The sequence below is a fragment of the Sitophilus oryzae genome, unplaced genomic scaffold, assembly GCF_002938485.1.
Source record: "Sitophilus oryzae breed Bouriz unplaced genomic scaffold, Soryzae_2.0 scaffold_1185_pilon_pilon, whole genome shotgun sequence".
NCBI classification, from domain to species: Eukaryota; Metazoa; Arthropoda; class Insecta; order Coleoptera; family Curculionidae; genus Sitophilus; species Sitophilus oryzae.
The window spans coordinates 804,972-825,911 of NW_022145821.1; the positions used below are offsets into that span (position 1 = coordinate 804,972).

The 20,940-nt window shown below is 32.8% G+C and overlaps 1 protein-coding gene across 2 annotated transcripts in view; it reads right to left on the reverse strand.

Moving 5' to 3' along the window:
- LOC115891564 (hemicentin-1) overlaps nucleotides 1-20,661 on the reverse strand; it is a 602,580-nt gene extending 581,919 nt beyond the window's left edge. The window contains exon 1 of one of the 2 annotated variants that reach the window (XM_030912053.1): nucleotides 20,424-20,661. The gene's annotated coding sequence lies outside the window, so the exon portion shown is untranslated. The remainder of the gene's footprint in view (nucleotides 1-20,423) is intronic. The other variant, XM_030912054.1, reaches the window with a different exon arrangement.
- Between the last annotated feature and the right edge of the window lie 279 nt (nucleotides 20,662-20,940).

A 20,940-nucleotide genomic window follows, 5' to 3' on the forward strand; every position in this document is an offset into this window, starting at 1 on the left:
AAGTTTATGGTATGAATGGTTGTTGTCTCGACGCATTCATTGATGAAGAGTTCTGTTGTTTCCTACAGATTCTGCGTTCGCCGTTATTTCTTAGCTTGAATCTACTGTTTGTTAAGGAGATAGTGTCCTGTTAAAACCCCGTGACAATCCAAAGATTGTTCTAACTTAAATCAAAGAAAATCTTTGATTTTTCTATCATTCGCCAGACCGTTGGATGATTCCTATTCCAGGATATTTTCCAGCTTCCTGAATTTCGCTTTAAGTTGGTTTCCACTTGGAAAACAGAACGGTTCTGGTCCAGTTAAAAAAAGTAGAGAAAAGCCTTTTTTTGCTGGATCGTTTGCTTTTTTATTGACTTCTATCCCTTAGTGAACTCGTACCCAGAGTAGGAGAATTTTTTTTGCCTAATTTGTTCAGCTGCTCTAGGCATTCTTTGGCCAACTTCGATCAATTCGAAGTTGATCACTTTTAGTGCTGCTTCACTATCGGATAAGATGGCTATTTCTTATTTTTAATGGTTCCTATCTAAGATAAATTTCACGCACCTTTCGATAGCGTAGATTTCTGCTTGAAGGGTGCTGAGCTAGGTGCCTATTGGTTCGAAGTATTTAGTTTTCAACCCCAAAAACTCCTATCCCTGTCCTGCTTTGGTTTTGGAAGCATCAATATACCACGTTACAGTCTATTACATTCTGAGCAAAGGTTTCTCTCGCCCAATCCTTTTTATTGGTCATAGTGAAGTGTTTCTTAAAGTTGTACATTCTTGGTATGTCGTCCTGGGAGTTGGAAGAGTGGAATTTTCTTTTTGAGGGTGTCCCAGGCCCCTAACTGGACAATTCGCTCAGTACTGTTTTCGTCAATGACCATTCTACTCATTGACGCACTGGCGTATCTATCGACGACAATGTGGTGTTAGGTCTAGAATGACCTCCATTGCTGCTGTTGGGCATGTTCTCATGGCACCTGTGATGCAGATTACTTACTATCACGCCATTCTCCTGCATATCATGAGAGGCTTTGTGGTTTTGCTCTTGTTCTTAAGATGCATGTTCCATAGAAGTTTACTGTCCAGAGTTATTTCTAGATATTTGACTTCCTGTGATGGCAGTTTTCAAGTTTTTCAGACTTCGTTTTCTGGTAAATGGTACTACGGCGGTTTTGCCTGAGTTGATGATCAGTCCGATAGTCCTGCACCATCTCTCAGTGCGGACGGAAACTGCTAATTTTCTTATAATACTACGTATGGTACACGCATGTATGCAAGTCCCTGATACACAGTTGCGGAACCCAGTAAAATTTTCCGCAGCATGAACCGCGTTCCGAAATAGAAAATAATAATTGCTCATTAGATTGAAATGCAGACGTAAGTAGACATCAATTAATTACGCCACAGTCACATTGATTATTAAAGGGCCGTTCATTAGGTGGATGCCCGAAATTCCGCGGAGGGATCAAAGCTTCGAGCAGCGGCGGTCCCAATTTCGATGCAGCGCGCTTTGTCAATAACGTGTGATTACATTCCAGGTTCGGCGGGTATTAGCGCCGGCACGATGCGAATATGGATATCGCACTCCATATAATTACTATTTGTTAAAATGCTGTCGGCTGATTTAATGTATTGGGCGAATTGAACTCGATAAAGGTTCGGTTTAAGCCCTAATTTGTTTTTGGGCCGAATAAAGCCAAGGTCAAATTTCAATAGGATATGATTTGTGAATATTCTGGTAGCAATACCAATATTGGAATATTTTACCGCATTTCATGATGTCAGGTGGATTTCACTGGGTGGATTTCACAGGGTGGATTTCACAGGGTGTCCCATTTTCGTGTGTTTTATGGAGTTTTTCGTTTATGAGTATACAGGGTTGTTCACCACATACGACACGGAGTATTGTAGTTAAACGATTAGATTTTTACAAATTGTAAGTTTTGGGTTCGTTGAAGGTCTATTAGAGCTACAATTTAAAAATATTTTTACAAAATACAGAGTGTCCCAAATAAGTAAAAAATATTATAGTTGTATTTTTTTAAATGGAACACCCTGTATATTATTCTATTTTTGGATTCTACGATTGAAATAAAGGTAAATTTGATTAAGGTTTATCAAACTTAAACCTCACCGTTTTTGAAACATTTTCAATTTTATGAAATTGCAGTAAAAATTTTAAGGCTTTATTTCTTCCAGGGTATCAAAGTTTTTAATACTAATTGTTTACTGAAGATTATTTATTGATCAGATATTGTGTTGCAATAATAAAAATTTTACTACCTTATACAGAGTGTCCAAAAATTTATATTAAATATTTACTAGCTTTAAACGGCAATAACTTGTTTAATTTAAATGGAACACCCTATATATTTTAGGTGAATCAGATGCACAATGTAATTGTCTATCAAATTGTATTATACCATTTTTTACCCATCTCTTCAAGTTTTCGTAGAAAATGCATTTTCTTATAATTTAGACCTCTTTTATCACTATACCCATGGAATATTGACATTTCAGACTTTTTTATAGCACCATAATGTGTACAAAATGTACAGGTGGTAAATATTGTAAGTCCATTGGCATACAAAAAAACTATTAAATTTTTTGTAAAAGTTTATACCAAATAAATATACCACCATTATTTCCTACCAAAAACACCAAAAATTAGTTAATTACATACTTTTAAATTGTTTTAATTAATAAATTATTCTAAATAAATGTAGATTTGCCTCAGAAATCCTTATAATAATAAGTTATGAAAATGAATGTCTCTGTTTTTATAAATAAGCATTCGTCAATAAATGAAATAAAATTTATAAGGTGTTACTTTTTACCACGTTGTCTAATACACACACAAAATTCAGTTTTTTAGCATTTGGAGCAATTATTACTACAAGTCAATTAATGTAGTTTGAATACTGGCACCATATTAATTGGTCCTCTTTAACAAAAAATATTTAAACAGTTTTTTTTTTTTTATTTTTTAATTAAATAAGCGAACTATATCGACAATATTAGTATCTGTACCCATTGAAAATTTGTTACATCTTTAAAAATAAGCTAAAATGTAAATGTTCCATGGGTATAGCGATAAATGAGGTCTAAATTATAAGAAAATGCATTTTCTATGTAAAAAATGGAACAAAACAATTTGATAGACAATTACATTGTGCAACTGATTCACGTAAAATATATAGGGTGTTCCATTTAAATTAAACAAGTTATTGCCGTTTATTGAGATGTGGGTATATCGCAGAATGCTGAGAATACCATGGACTGCCCGTGTCTCGAATGAACGAGTTCTAAACCAAATGAACAAGGACCGAGAACTCCTCGACATAATAAAAAAGAGGAAAGCAGCCTATTTGGGCCATATCATGAGACATAGCAAGTATGAATTCCTTCAGCTCATCATCGAGGGTAAAATTGAGGGAAAGCGCGGACCCGGACGACGGCACTGCTCCTGGCTGAAGAACATCAGAGATTGGACAGGCCTGGACTCACATACTTTGCTGAGAAGAGCGAAAAATAGAGAGGAATTTGCCATGGTTGTTGCCGATCTTCACTGAATGGAGAAGGCACTTTAAGAAGAATTGCCGTTTAAAGCTAGTAATTATTTAATATAAATTTTTGGACACTCTGTATAAGGTAGTAAAATTTTTATTATTGCAACACAATATGTGATCAATAAATAATCTTCAGTAACTATTTAGTATTAAAAACTTTTGATACCCTTGGAGAAATAAAGCTTTAAAATTTTTACTGCAATTTCATAAAATTGAAAATATTTCAAAAACAGTAAGGTTTAACTGTGATAAACCTTAATCAAATTTACCTTTATTTCAATCGTAGAATCCAAAAATAGAATAATATACAGGGTGTTCTATTTAAAAAAATACAACTATAATATTTTATACTTATTTGGGACACTCTGTATCTTGTAAAAATATTTTTAAATTATAGCTCTAATAGTTCTTCAACGAACCCAAAACTTACAATTTGTAAAAACCTAATCGTTTAGCTACAATACTCCGTGTCGTATGTGGTGAACAACCCTGTATAGAGATGAGGTTTTCATCACTATAAGTTTTCATCACTATACTATTTTTTTATGAAACAAAAAACTAAAGATGCAACTCACAGATTTGTCCTAGCCTTCTTACATATTTCATGAATCAAAGGTTAATTTGAAAATGTTGCATTTTTCGATACCCTTCGTATCTTGGTTATCTTTTAAGTTATCGAAAAGGTTCGGTTCGTTTTAGATCACTTTAAATAATACTAGAGTATGAGTAAATATTATTTCGGTAATTTCAGAGGTATTAATAAACAAATAAAAAAACTATTAAAAATACAAGAACTGTTCTGAAATCAAAACTAAATTTGGTATTTACTTTAGATGTAAATGCAACAATTGTTTATTTTTCCATTCTCTATCTACTGAAAAAATTATATACAGGGTGTTCCATTTAAAACAAACGAAGAAAAATTATTTTATATTTCAGAAAGTTTAGCGTAGAATTTTGAACACCTTGTATGACTTAAGGTTGCGATATTTATAGCAAAGTACGTATAGACCATCTAAAGTATATAACAAATATAGTTTTGATTTCAGGACAGTTCTTGTATTTTTAATAATTTTTATAAGAGAGGCTGAAAAATACATATTTTTTATTTATTTATTAATATCTCTGAAACTATCGAAATGTATTTGCTCATATCTTAGGATTAAGTAAAGTGATCTGAAAGGAAGTCAAAAATGCAATAATATACATGGTGTTCCATTTAAAAAAATCATTCCGATCCACTCACACTTTTTTGGGCCACTCTAGAAGTTAAAATACGTTCCTGAAATACATCCTCGTACATACCAAGGTTTTTACTATAAGAGCTACAGATGCCCTACGCACTATTGCCGTATCCTGTTTTAGAATGCTCATTAACAAGGCAAATGGTACAAAATATAATATTGAGAGTATCACATTTAAAAAACAGAAGTTTGAAAATATTTCAAAAATGACAGCTCCCAGCAAAAGACTAGTTACTGAATTCTACGTAGAAACTCTATGGAATTTAGTTTTCACCTTTTCGATAAGTTACAAGAAAGCCCGTGATACGAAGAGAGTTTAAAAATGTAACAATTTCATATTCGCTCTGTATATTAGAAACTAACAGGGCTAGGACAAATCTATGTAGCATCTTTAGTTTAATAAAAAAGTAAGCACTGTAATGTGAAAACCGCATCTTTGTACATCTACTCATAAACAAGAAACCGTGTAGAATACACGAAAATGGGATACCTTGTATAAACTACGTAGTCATTCATGGTTTTACTTTTAATATAGAACAGTAGAATTATTCTACGATAAATTTATTTATTCATATACGAAAATATTTTTTATATTTATTGACTTCTTTGTACGCGAGATGATCTAATATGCAGCATTGACGGAATTTGCATCTACGTACATAATATATGATGCTTGTATCGTGAATCATGAGCTATGAGACCCTGTCCAACAGCAGCAATGGAGCAGCGGCAATCATTCTAGATCTAACACCACTGCATATTGTCATCGGTAGATATGCCAATGCGACAATGATTGGAATGGTCACTAACGGAATCAGTACTGGAAAAATTGTCAGATCAGGGGCTTGGAACACCCTCAAAAAGGAAATACCACCCCTGCAACTCCCAACTTTGAGAAACACCTCAATGTAGTATTGAGCAATAAAAAGGATTGGAAGAGAAAAACACGAAAAAAACATGAAACGTCTGCTCATCTGTTAAAAGGCCATACCATAACTTGGTATACTGATGCTTCCAAAACCAAGGCGAGAACAGGGATCGGAGTATTTGGGTCGAGAACTAAATACTCCGAACCGAAGGGCACCTACCCTAGCATCCTACAGACAGAAATCTACTCTATCGAAAGATGCGTACAACTTATCTTAGATAGGAACTATCGGAAACAAGAAATAGTCATCTTATCTGATAGTCAAGCAGCGTTAAAAGTGATCAAGTCAGTATCAATCAATTCGAAATTGGTGAAAGAATAGTGAATATTGAAGCTGAATAAATTAGGCAAAGAAAACAAAGTTCTCCTACTCTGGGTGCCTGCTCACCAATGGATAGAAGGCAATGAAAAAGCAAATGACCTATCTAAAAAAAGAGCAAACACTTCACTAACTGGACCAGAACCGTTCTGCTTCCCAACTAGTAACCAACTAAAAGCGGAACTCAAGAACTTGGAAGACTCCATCCGCAACCTGGAATGGAAATCTTGCAACGGTCTAAGACACTCGAAGAAGTTTCTGATAGTTTAGAGCTGGCTACATAAAAAACCTTATCATCGTTACATGACTAATTGTTTGTGTGAAGTATCCTTTTGTGTAGCCATTATGAAATAGTCATGTCTGCCAGCGCGATCCCGGGGCTTAAAGCGGGGGCGGCCAATCGAAAGGGGTGAAAATTTGACAATAAAAATAGTATAAGATACATGAGTTATAATTGCGAAAATAGCTTTTATTCATTATTAAGAAACGTGGAAAATTGTTGGCAGATATTTTTCTAGTCGCTAAAATGCCGACAGATAACGCAAAAGAGGCATGAAATTTTAAAAATTATTAAAAAATTAAATTTAAGGAATGAAAACAATTATAGCATATTTGCATGCCGATTGGTGAAATGTCATATTTATTTATTTTAAAAGCCGTACGCAAAAGGGCAGACAAAAAGATCGTGGCTCAGCACTTTATTCAGGGAACGCTGGCCGCCTCATCCATTTAAGTATAGATAAATCATATAATATACAATTATATTATAAATATATTTTTTTATTATTTCAATAACGATTTTTTTGTATTCCCTTTTGCATACGGCTTTTTAAATTAATTAACAATAAACATGACATTCCACCAATCGACATGCATGTATGCGATGATTTTCTTTTGTCAAAATTCTATGCCTCTTTCGCGTTGTCTGTCGGCATTTCAGCCACGAGAAAAATGTCTGTCAACAATTTTACACGTTTCCTAATAATAAATAAAACCTATTTGGCAATTATAACTCGTGTACCTTATAATATTTTTAGTATCAAAATATCACCCTTTTGATTGGCCGCCCCCGCTTTTAGCCCCGGGATCGCGCTGGCAGACATGACTATTTCACAATGGCTACACAAAAGGATACTTCACACAAAAAATTAGCCATGTAACGATGATAAGGTTTTTTATGTAGCCAGCTCTCGGTCTATGAGGGCTTACGACCAAGAAAAAGCAAAGATCTTCCTGGATTTAAGTAAGAACAATCTTCTGGTTGTCACGAGGTTTTTAACAGGACACTGTCCTCTCAATCAACACCTCAGTAGATTGAAACTACAGCTTCATTCAGAACCTCGCAATTAGTGGAATAAATTAGTGGCTTCAATTAGCGTTGAAGTTTGTTACTTTAATTTCAATGTAAGCATTCAGAACGTCAAAATTAGGGGTAGACATTTTCAATAAGTAGAAAAATTTATCAAACTTTTCTACTAATTATACTTGAAAATTTGCGAGAAATATCATTTGGGCCTTTGATTCTCTTCCGTCAAGAGAAATTGTGGTTAGAAATCAAAAGTTGATTGTTTTATAAGCTAAATTTAGGCTTATCTAACTGACTAATGCAAGCTGTTGCTATGATATTCTATTAATTTTAATTATGTTTTTCAATATTGTGAATGATCGTAAACTAAAAAGTATAAAGTTTAATTGTAACCACTAATATATTCCACTAATTGCGAGGTTCTGAATAAAGCTTAAGAAGAAACGGCGAATGCAGATTCAGTGGGGAAAATGGGGAAACACCTGAACCAGAACCAGAACCAGAACACCTCATCACTGAGTGCGAGACGACAACCATTCGTGCCATGAACTTTGGTACGACTCATATTGGAGATGGAGAACTACCCTCTGTAAAACCGTTCCAGATACTGGCTTTTGTCAAAGCCCTGGGACTGTATGATGAGTTATAACTCAAGAAAGGGGGACACAATAGATCTGTAAGGTCGCAGTGATTAACCCCACTTATTCTAAATTCTAATTCTAAAATCGTGAATCATAAATACATCTAAGTGGTGGTAGCTGGTTCAAATTTTGTGTATGTGTGAGGCTCAAATTCCTTCTAAACGAATGCTTATTAATTAATAATAATAATAAGAAGAAGAAAATTTATTGTAATTTGTGTACATAGATTAGATACAAACAATAGAATTATAAAACACAATAAACAAAAATATAAAGAAAAGAAAAATATACAAATTACAAAAAGATTGGAAATACAGCATAACTGATCAAGTTCCAGCCTTGTTTAATGCATTAACATGTAAATAGCAATAATATAAAAAAAAGAAAATATAAAAAACAAATACAGGGTTTGCTTAACAAATTAAAAATTTAAAAAGGAAAAAGAACAAACTTAAAAATAGAAATTATATGTAAAATTGTTTGGAAAGCACTAAAAGGAAAGAAACGCTGCTCAAGTATAATTTAACATTGTTGATCTAGAAGGTGTCGCTTTAAATGCGATTTAAAACTATGAACTGGCAGGTCTCTAAAACATTTATCGATGCCATTATACAGTTTATAGATATTGTACGTAAAGGATCTTTGGAATAATGCTGTTTTATGATAAGGTGGGGAGATGAGCCCTTTATGTCGCAAATTCAAATTATGAACATCTGTTCGAAACTGAACCTTTTCGTATAAATAAGGTGGACACTTGTAATTAATTATAGAATGATATAAAGTTAGTGCGTGATATTTTCGTCTAGTTTCCATATTCAACCAGCGAGCCTCATGAAGTTTGTATGATATGCGATCGAATTTACGAATTCCGTATATAAATCGTAGACATTGCTTCTGTACACGCTGAATCTTAGCAGTATCAGCAGCATCCAGACAAGGCCCGTAAAGAACATCGCAGTAGTTAAAATGACTGAGGACTAACGCATCGGTGAGTTTCCTCTTAAGTGACTTATCCAGTATATGACGATGAGGATAAAGCATTTTCAAATTCAAGTAAGCCTTCTGAAGAACCCTTGTCACGTACTTCTTAAATCTCAACTCGACATCAAACTCTACTCCCAAATTTCTAGCAGTGCGTACAGATGTAATTTCGACGCCATTAATTTTAATTTTCAATGAGCTCTCAACTGCCTCGCGGTTGGTCCCAAAGACCATGACGAAAGATTTACTGGGATTTATAACTAAATCATGTTTATAGGATATCTCAACCAAACTGGAATTTCTTCATTAATTATTTCATTAGCCCTGTCAACATCGCTTGAGAAAAATGAGAAGCTGAGCTGAGTATCATCCGCATATAAATATGACGCACAACGCCCCAATCGTGATGCAATTTTCGCAGTGTAAATGCTAAACAATAACGGACCCAGTATAGTTCCCTGCGGCACCCCTCTCACAATGCTACCCCTTGGCGACACGAACGTTCCTATCTGAACAAACTGAGATCTATCCGATAAATAGCTCTCAATCATTCCGACCGATTCTTCCGAAAATCCCATATATAACAAAATGGCCAAAAGCAATTCATGGGAAATGGTATCGAATGCCTTAGAATAATCAAGCTGTACCATAACTGTTGTCTTGCCCACGTCACTCATTCTCAGAATGTCATCAACCACGTCCAACAACGCAGTTGTGCAGCTGTACCCTCTACGAAACCCCGATTGTCTCTTAGGAAGAAGATCATTGATATCAAGATGAGATTTTATTTGGTTGCTCATAATTTTTTCTAAACACTTAGACAAAACAGGAAGTACACTTATTGGACGCAAGTCGTTGGGACTATCAATGATTGACTTTCTAGGCAAAGGTTTTTTTTACTTTACTTATTTTCCAGTGACTGGGAAAAACACTACGTATTAGCTAAATATGGCAACACAAAAGGACAGCACAATAAAAGCATTTTAATAGATATATCATCGACTCCACGAGCATCGGATTTAATATTTAATAAGTGCCTATATATTGTATCTTCATTTACCAAACGAAATTGAAAAAGTTCACGAAACATTTTAGCTTTGTTTTCGCTATAAAATCTCACAGTTCCCAAAACAGAATCCCTCTTAATACCATTCTGATCCAAAAAGAAATTATTTATTGATTGAGGCTGATCAAATTGTGTCGGAAGAATATAATTTTCCTTTTTAGAATATATATGTAATGGAAAAAACTTGCAAATATTGGGAAAAAATCCAGTTAAATTAGTTTAACCAATAGAAAAGCTACTGTTGCAGACCGATGTGGACTCGACCTAACCTAACTTTATAGCCCGCCCTCGGATGACCTTAACATCGCCTAGACACCGTAATGATTCATTCGAAAATTCGAGAAGGATCGAGTGCCACTAGAATGGAGTAGTACATACGAGAACAATCGAAACCTTCTCTATGCACCTAACGATCTATGGACTATTCTAGAGACCTTTAGCGGTCGGTATATAAGCCGGCGGCTGTGGCCTAGAGAGGGCAGTTACAAATCGACAAGAGCAGTTGACGCGCTAAAATTCAAAATAAATTCTTAGTTATAAATCGTTTGTTTAAATAAATTGTGACTTTCTATCCACACGGAACCGACGAAAAACGTAACACTACAATAGCAGCGTGCTATAGGAAATCGGATACATGAGATTCCACTTTGAGAATAATTTGGAGCTCTAGTGATTTTAGTTCAGTTTTTACTTGACAACAAGTAACAATACATATGTTGAAACTTTAAGTAGTTAAATTTCACATTAAAAAACGATGTCTGTGTAGGAATATATTTTATTCCCTTATTGACTACGACGTCGTTTTCAACCGAATGCACGGTATTTATTTTCAAATATACGCCTACTCTAATTTATATCCACATCATGCAAACATTATCGCACATTTGATAATATCATCGATGCGCCTTGCGTTTTATTGATCGATCATGTCGAATTGATTTCTCGATTTGCTTCAATTTATATATGGGCTCAAAGCTTTATTAATAGATTGGCGTGTCAAACGCACAGGATGTTTATTATTACAATTTACTACATCAAGGATTACGAGTATACAGGGTGGTCCGAACTGTATTCTGGAAACTTCGGCAGCATATTCTGCAGATAAAAATAAGTAAAAAAGTTCGTATAAATGTATATCTCCTAAAATGCTTAGTTTCGGAAATATAAGGTCTAGATGTTTCATTTTTATTTAGATTGTTTCCAAATAATTTATGAAGTAACGCAAATATTTAGCATGAAAATTGGTGCCTGTGGGTTTTTTGACATGAGAAATTTGACTTTGATGTCAATATGACCCCTACTTGTAGAGGGCACCACCTACATATTTTTAACTGGTTTGAAGAGTCATAACTTTTCGTCCATACTTGTATAAAACTACAGAGTAATAATGAAAAAAAAATGTTAGTAAAATATTTTTATATTCTGAAATAATTTAATTTTTTTTTCAAAAAAATTTATCAACTTTATGAGTAAATGCACATTCAATTTAATGGAATTTGTTTATTGTTTTTATTTCAAATAGTTTGTTATCTCCGTAAATAAACATATTTTACTAACTTTTTTTTTTCATTATTAGTCATTATTTGTCATCAGCAATAATTTCCCAAGTTTATGCATATAGGTTAAAAATCACCCTGCATTTTGTTAATTTTTAAAAACATTGAAAAAAAAACGTTTTTGTTGAAATTTGGTACTCTTACACACATTTCAATGCCAAAGCAAATGGCGATCGTTTAAATATCCGTAACATCCCTGAAAGAGTACTTTCTATTAGGGTAGCGAGTACTACTGGTGGTACTCAAAAACACAAAAACACGAAAGAGCTAGAACTTTTTTACGTTATAAAAGAGCTCTTCGTTTAGTTCGAAACGGTGAGCGGTTTTCAAGATATTTGCATTTAAAGGTCCCTATGCATTAATTTTAATATTAGCGAAATCAGGAGATTAATTTATTTATTTATTTTTCTTATTATTTTTTATTATTTTTTTTATTTTACACATTTTATCGTTTGTGCAAAGAAGTAACTACCGATGTTGCAATCTTACAGAACACTCTATTTTGATAAGATTGCAACATTGGTAGTAGAATAACTTTATAAAATCGAAATAAACAGAAAAAATCCTGTGGTTCTCAAAATTTAAGCAAAAAATATACACGTTTTAAAATATTCAAAGTAAAATAACTCGGACCATAAATAATGTGATGAGGCTTCCTGTTATTCCTTCCAAAATTGTAAAGATTAAAGTTAAATCACATTTTATCTTAAACGAATTTGGCATTTCAATAACAAGACATATCGGTTAAAAATACTATGCTTTTTTACCGAAAGTAGAAATATAAATTTTTACGGATCTGTTTTGACAGCAGCACATCAAAGAGAACCGATACACGCGCAACGATCACGATCGGCTTGTAGGGTTCAAAGGAAAGGAAAAGAAAAATGGAGTTTCTGTCACAGCAACTTTGTGATAAATCGATTCACGGCGGGCGGAGATTTTTTTTCTAGTTGCGAATGAGGGAGAATGGTTAAGATTTTTTGACGCTGTTTTGCACTTCACTACATCTTTCTTATATTAGTGGTACATGTATCGATTGTTCGGCAGATCAGAAACATTTTAACTTAACAAAGAATTGGTGAATCTTCTTACAGTGCTATACTCTATATAGAGCGTTGGCTACCTCTCGCATGTACTTGTGATGTGTGTCATCAGTATTTCACAAGTACACGGAACCTACAGTTTATCACCGAATCCGAACGGCACTATTTGAGAGGCTGTACAAGGCAATTATACTCGAGGTGATTTGCCATTGCCTTCCTTGAGGTGGGGGCTCGCTGGTTGCTCTATTTGGATAAATAAATATTTTTATTTAAACAAATAAAGCGACCGTACTGGCTGAGAGTCGAACCCAGTACCATCCCTGCTCTCGCACTGCAGATTGACACACTAACTGCTTGCGCTTCGGCCGGCCACTGGTGAATTGTGAATATAATGCAAAATAATACGGTAAAATCGAAAATAAGTTGCTATAAAGGCTCATAATTACATATCTAAGCACACGCAGACGAAGCGCGCACGAATATTGCACGTGTGTTAACTTCAAATATAATATTTATACATCATACCAAATAAACTTTTAGTCACGAGATTAAGCTTGACCGGCACAGCGTTGCCCACTTTTACATATTTTCTTTTAATCAGAATATTTTAGGAAACAAAAATAAAATAATTATAAATACAGGGTGAGTTTCCTACGATGTTCTCTATGGGTATCTCGGAAACTACTGGAAATAGAGAGTCGGTTAAATGAGGAAAGAATTGCAGTTTCGTGGAATCCTAAATATGCGCCTTTCAGATTTTTGAAAAAGTTCATGGCTTACTAGATATTCCGAAAAAAAAGCAAATTTCGGCTATTTTAAAAATTGTCCCTAATTCCATTAAAAGCTATTTTAGACAAAAAGTTTTTAGATAAAAGTTGTAGATAATCACATCCTTAATGAAATTGTGTCCTTTTCTGAAGACTGTCATTTTTGATATATGACACAAACATATGTTTTTTTTTTAAATGGAAACCATAGTTGGCCATGACTTCATAAAAAGGGTCATTTTTAAGCTTTTCAGCGATATAAGCTATAATATGTTTTTTAGTTAGTTATAGCCAATTCTTCTAATTTTTAAACAATTTCACTGAGTCAGCCATGGAAACAAGTTTAATCATCTTCGCTCTCAGAAATCTGAAACTGTCACATCCAAACTTTGTAAATTAAAATAAACAAAAATTGTAAATATGAATTTTTAAAATGAAGAAAAGCGTGTAGGATTATTGGTTCAACTTTTCTTGGTCATACATTTTCGAGAATACGTTGACTGGTGAATGTTTTCAAAACATGTGAGAAAAGTTAAATTTAGTTATAGCCAATTCTTATCTTTCTTGACTAATTTCACTTAGATTGCATGGTATTCTTATTCTGTTATGATTTATAACTTATAAAAAGTCAGAACATATTATTAAACGGTTCTTTACAATTTACATTACACAAACTAAAATTTAAAAAAATAATATCACTACATACAGTTTAAGTTATTTTAGAAAATGTTCAAAAAATCCGCCGTTGTTTTGACTTTTGCATCTTTTTAAAACTGAATTGCTATCTATTCTCACAGAAGGATGGGTTGACTTAATTAAACTTCTCTCGTACCGCCTCTTAATTCATAAGTTTTTAACATTGAAAATGTTTCTGTTATCCTATATAAGGGAGCCCAAATCGAATTAAAATGCTACATTTGCCACACCATGACGTCATATATACAAGGGTATAGGAAATCTCGGCGCAGCGGCGGCAGTCGGCCAGCGCGCGCAAAAACCATTACATCGCTAATTGTTTATTGATATATCTTTATTAGTTTAAAAGCAAAAAATATGGGGTTTGCTTTGATACTTTGTCAAGACATAAGCGAAACTTTTAAATTGTTTCTTTTTTTCATTTAGGCCTTCGTTTTTCGTTAAATGAAAGTTAAATTAAAAAAAGTCAATTTTAAACCAAATTTTCGCATGATTGAAATGAGTTATTCATATTTAAAGTTTTTTTTGGTCATAAGCGCTAATGGAAATGTTTTTTTGTAAATAATTATAAAAAATTACTCCCTACGAAGACTTTATTGTGTACTGGATCAAAAAATAAGTATTTGTTTTCTCTATACGGTGGTATTAATATATCGATTTTTGATGATAGTGCCATTTTACCCGGTCTAATTTTGTACTACTTTCGGAATAAGGCTCCCCATATCATGTACTGTACTTCCATCCCTGAAAAATTCAGCTTGTGACACCGAAGTGAGACGTAAAGTCAAAATAAGCTTTAATCTACCTACATCATAGGTAGGTGGAGGTACTCTAGGTATATTCTACCTAGACAGTAGCTGACAGTAGTTATTAATTTGTTATCCGATAAGTAGTTGTCATTATATAAGTTTAACCATCTTATACCTCCTATAACGGTAGGTTTTGGATTTTTTCCTGATTGGTTTGTTAAACAAAAATATACTGGGCATATAAATGTCTAACACAATACATGTATTGAATGTACTTATTTTAACCAATGCATTGTTTTGTTTTTTTAATCTCACAAATAAGAAATATTTTATAGTTTTTATTATAAAAAACAGTGATTATACAATTTATTTACACCCCTTACACTGTTTTCTGTAAGGGGTGTAACCAGGAGTATATTTCGTAACCTCTTACGATATAAGAGGGCACAAAGTGTTTTATTACTTAATGCTTAGATTAAAATTTAATAATATATTTGTATATAAAATAAAATAGACTAGAAAGTCAATTAATTAATATTGACGTAATTACTAAATAATTACAAGATTTTTTTTCTAATTATTTTAGTGTATTTTTAGTCACCTAATTATAAAGGAGAGATATCCAACCATTGCATTATTTTACTCACAAATAAATGTTTTATGGTTTTTTATTATAAAACAATGATTAATTTATTATACACCCCTTAACCCAAACACTCCAAGGAGGATATTTCGTGACCCCTTATTTAAAGTGGACAAACTTTATTAGTCAATGTTTTAATTACCCAGCGCCTTTAATAAAAATCTAATGTAATTTTTCATAGAAATGATCTGACATAAAAAGCAAATTTTATCCAAAAAACTTTTTGATTATCTACAAGGAGTAAACCGCTGACAAATGTATGTATACTAATGCCAAAGTAATGCCAAAAATACAAATTAAATACCAAAATTTCTCATATAATGCCCCACTAATGCCAAGCTGATTCCAATATAATACCACTAATACCACGAATAATATGTAACACATTTGTTTAGCGAATTAACCTGTAACAATAGTGGTAGGTACGTGCACAGATTTTTTCCTAGGTAACTTAAAAGTCGTTAAAAAGTCTAATTATATTTAAAGAAGATATAATTCCAACTAATTGCATTATAAGGCCAATAATGCACAAATAATACCATTAAAATTTTAGCGTTTTTAATTTGTGTAACATATTTCTTTAAAAAATTAACCTGTAACAATAGTGGTAGGTACGCGCACAGATTTTTTCGCTAGGTAACTTATTAAGTCGTTAAACAGGCCTATAAAAGCTATAACAACATAGGTAACTAATATTTATAATTTCATTCGAGTATTCTCAAATAATAAATGTTTTTACTGGTGTATTTCTGAAGTGTTCATTATTAAAAGTAGATATTCTTCAAGTTATGTGAAGTAATAAGTAATGTTTCCGGTGAGACCGCGTATATGTCACCGGATTCTGGTTAGTATAAAGACTTTTTCTATAGAAAGAGTTTTTTCTATATTTTCCTTTCAAAATAAGACTAATTTCTTCTTATTCTTTTAAATATTACAGTGTTTCTTTTTCCTAAAATGTTATACTTAATTTTCGCTTAAAATTAAAAAATCACCAAATGGAGGAAAATATACGTTATTGAATAAAGTTTATACAAATCACTTTACCATAACAAAAAAGTTAAAACATGTCATGGCGGAAGATATTCAGGTGGCATTTCACATATTTATCTATTAAAATCGAGATTAAAATAATAAACTTGCGTAACATGTCATAAATGATATAAAAAGTTTCAGAATCGATTAATACGCAATACGCTACGCAGTCAACTTGTTCCTATGCGCGGATGAGCGTCTTGAAGACTCTTCCATCGGCCAGGATCACGACGCCGCGCGCCGCCGAAGAGGAATCGGCCTACGTTTGGCTAAACAGGCTGGACACATTGGACTACGATATTGGCGAGTCTGAATATTTATAAAAATTTGCAAAGTAAAATATGTTGGAAAAATAATTAGTCCATACATATATAAAAGCTCAAAGGGTTTTTTTGTTGCATCCATCCCGCCGAAACCGCTTCACCAATCTTGATGATTCTTTTTTTAAATGAAAGGTATATATGTGTAGATTTGTTATGAAGTATTTTTATAGTACTTAATGGCTATTTCTTTGTGTAAAACGACTAAATTACTAAAACATACCTGAAAAACACCTACACACAATACCTCCAGAAATAAATTATTTGTCATTGTCAGTCGTGTGTCAGTTAGATTATATATTAAGTTTTTAGATATTTTAGGAGTGAGTTCATACCGCCAGCTCTAGATACATAAATATTAGCACAAACGTTCATTTAAACGACATTAGTGGATTAGCTACACAAAGCGATTTTAGGAAATTCATCCTCTTAGAGAGTAAAATTATGTCGGAACTGTTTGTTGTATGAAAATTCCTTACTATTTGGTCTAGAAGAATGAAATCCTACAAAAAGAATTAGAAGAAATTTTTGAAATTCATCAACCAAATGGGTAAAGTTAGTAAAATTTATATAAAACTTGGTGACCTCTGGATTATACACATAAAAATTGGCACAAAGATAAAGCGAATTTATGAAATTTATACACTTAGGGAGTAGAATAGGTAACTATAGAATGAAAGTTTGCTGTACGAAAATGCAATACTATAACATTATAAACCAGACAGTATAAAATTTTATACAAGGGTTGATTTAGTGACATCATAACGAAATATATCTTCCTCAATTATCCTTCAAAGAATAAAAAATTACCTATAAAGAGAGTATTAGTGCTCTTAATAAATAAAAAGAAGATGAAAAATAAAAAACATCTATGCTCACTAGCTCTCTATAAATTAGTAAAAATCATTTAAATTAATGCATGAACGATTCGAGGTGTAACGCGAACGTAGTCGCGGGAAAAAAGCTAGTAATTTATTAAATTATTTTATTTAACTGATTAATTTTCATTGAAAAGGAATTTTTGTAATTCGCCACTATATCAGTTAAAAACTAAGAAACTCATATCAAATTTAAGTTTTGCGATTTTGACTTATACTTTTTACAAAATCTGAACACATTTTAAAAGAAAAAAAGCTTTTGATAATATTTGTGTAGATTGACTACAAGTTGTATAACATAAATTACTACGACCGGTCTACCTAGTGGTCTGCAGCATCGCCTTGTGGTGCAAACGTGGGCCTGTTAATCTGTGACGTGACGCACAACAGCCAAGAAAAACAGAAGCGTGGCTAAGAATTTAGTAATTTAAAAAAAATGTCTTTTAGATACAGTAGTAGGTATTAAAAAGTTTTGTGTTTAAATGGGGTTTGCCTTTAACAGTTAAAAAATTATATCGTAAAGTGCAACTTTCCGTAAGAATTCTTTATCTGTCATCGATCATAATCTGTCATCATGTTAACCTGATGTTTTGTATGTTATTTTGTTTTTTTTTGCTTGTTTGTTTTACGGATAGGTGCGATCGCATAATTATTATTGATAATGTTTTATTTAATGTTAACATTACTACTTTTTCAGTGAATCTTTAAATCTGTTGTTTTTGTTAAGTTCGTTATTTAAACATATGTATGTAATACACTCATATTAACACTAATCATATTTTTACGTTTTTATTCATCATTTTCAATGCCCCCCCGGTTGCATCTTTGTAAAGGACTGTGAATTTTTTGTAAAGCTTATTGTTAACTATACCGCATAAAAAATCTAAAATGGATAGGTCAGGTGATCGAGGAGGCCCATACAATTGGTCCACCTCTTCCTATCCCTGAGTTTACATAATTATGATATAAATAATTTTTAACATTTCTTTTATTATGGGGGGGGGATCATAATGAAAGTAATGTTGGAACCGTTTTTCTTCATTTGAAAAATTCATATTTACAATTTTTGTTTATTTTAATTTACAAAGTTTGGATGTGACAGCTTCATATTTCTGAGAACAACGGCGATTGAACTTGTTTCCATGGCTATCTAAGTGAAATTGTTTAAAAATGATAAGAACTGGCTTATAACTGGTTATATCGCTAAAAAGCTTAAAAAATGGCGCTTTTTATGAAGTCATAGCCAACTATGGTTTCCATTTAAAAAAACATATGTTTGCATCATATGTCAAAAATGAATGGCTTTAGAAAAAAGCGGAGGACACAATCTCATTAAGGATGTGATTATCTCCAACTTTTATCTGAAAACTTTTTGTCAAAAATGGGTTATAATGGAATTAGGGACAATTTTTAAAATAGCCGAAATTTGTTTTTTTCGCAATATCTAGTAAGCCATAAACTTTTTTAAAAATCTGAAAGGCGCATATTTATGACACCACAAAACTGCAATTCTTTCCTCATTTAACCGACTCTCTATCTCCAGTAGTTTCCGAGATACCCATAGAGAACATCGTAGGTAACTCACCCTGTATATAAACAGTTATTAGATACATCAACAAAACTCACCTCTTTAACAGCACTTAAGGAACATAAAGGGCCATTACACCCGATTTCCCGTTCGAAATATTCTACTAAAGTTGCAATGATTTTTTACGGCTATTAAGCTCCCTTGTACACTTCGCACTAAAAGAGGTTTTAAAAAACAATGTTCGACTGCAAGGTATGCTAGTAAAATAATTTAAGCTTAAAGTATTACAACACAATTCATTTAAATCAAAAACTCGTAATACAATATAAAGTATCAAAACGAATGACGAATGACAAGAAATAAATAAATAAATGTGGCAAATTGACATTTTTTTACAGCAGAGCTAACACCTGAATCCCCAGCGGGAAATTTAAATTCCAGTTAGTCAGCCCGGCGCGGAATATATCCATGGTTGGCAACAATGAATTTAAAAATCGCGCCGTCAATTACATAACTAAAAGTTTAATTAGTATTGCTTATACAGGGTGTCCCAGAAATGAGTGCAAATATTATAAGGGATGGTAGATCTGGTCAAAAGAAACATATTTTCTCTTTACCATTTTTAAAATAAATTGAAAATAACCGAGTTATTTCACTTTAAAAGTTTTAAAAATAAATTGCCACATTTTGAGAGCCGCCGGGGGAAATCGGCAATTTCCCGGATCTCGCCTTATTCGCCGCCCGCTGTTGCCGCGACTAGTAAGTCTTAAAAACTACTTGCAAAATTCCATAACACTAAGTGGATGATCGCCAGTAGCCATTCTTCCCACATTTCCCAAATTAAATTAAAAGAAAAAAAACTTACCAAACATTAAAAAATATCCCAATAGAAGATCGATATAATTGCAAAGCTTTCTTTTTTTTCATTTTACCAGTCCTAAAACTGTCCTTAACACTACACTTAACTTCACTACAATTCTTAACAACACTAGAACTTTGATGCCACCTGAGGATCCAAACTTCCAAAATCCCTGAAATACTAAACCATACTCACAGCTCACAGAGTTTACACTTGATAACGGTAAGCGATCCTTCTGACCGAAATATTGGGTTAATCAAAATAAAGAAAGACAATGGAAGTCCGAAATTCTTTTACTTTCAATATACTCACCTATACACGTATGACCATATTTGTGACAACCGTGCAGTAAAGACATTTGTGGTAGCATCTCTATTTTTGTACGAAATGATACGAACTCGCTGTCCACGACCTAAAAATATAATTTATATGTCTATACACTCCACCGTAAGAAAGTTATTGGCATTTATTAATTGTGGAAACCTGTTCCACAAATATTATAATTTTAGAATGTGTATTTGTGCTACCACAAATACCTTGCACCATAAAAGTGTGTAATATAGGTACCACAAATATACAAATTTCAACTTCCTGTGAAAAGGACTCCACAACTATTGTCGAATGTGAGTAATTATCAATTAACCTTTTAATATAAAATTTTTAGTAATTTCCGTGTAGCTACGCTGATTCAGAATTAGTGTTTGTGGATGCTACATATTGCTATTTGGAATCAATATTTTCGTTCAAGCAGCTATATTATATTATCACATATTTACCGAAAAAAAATCGTAACGTACCATACGATCGAAAAAGAAAAATTGCGGTGTCA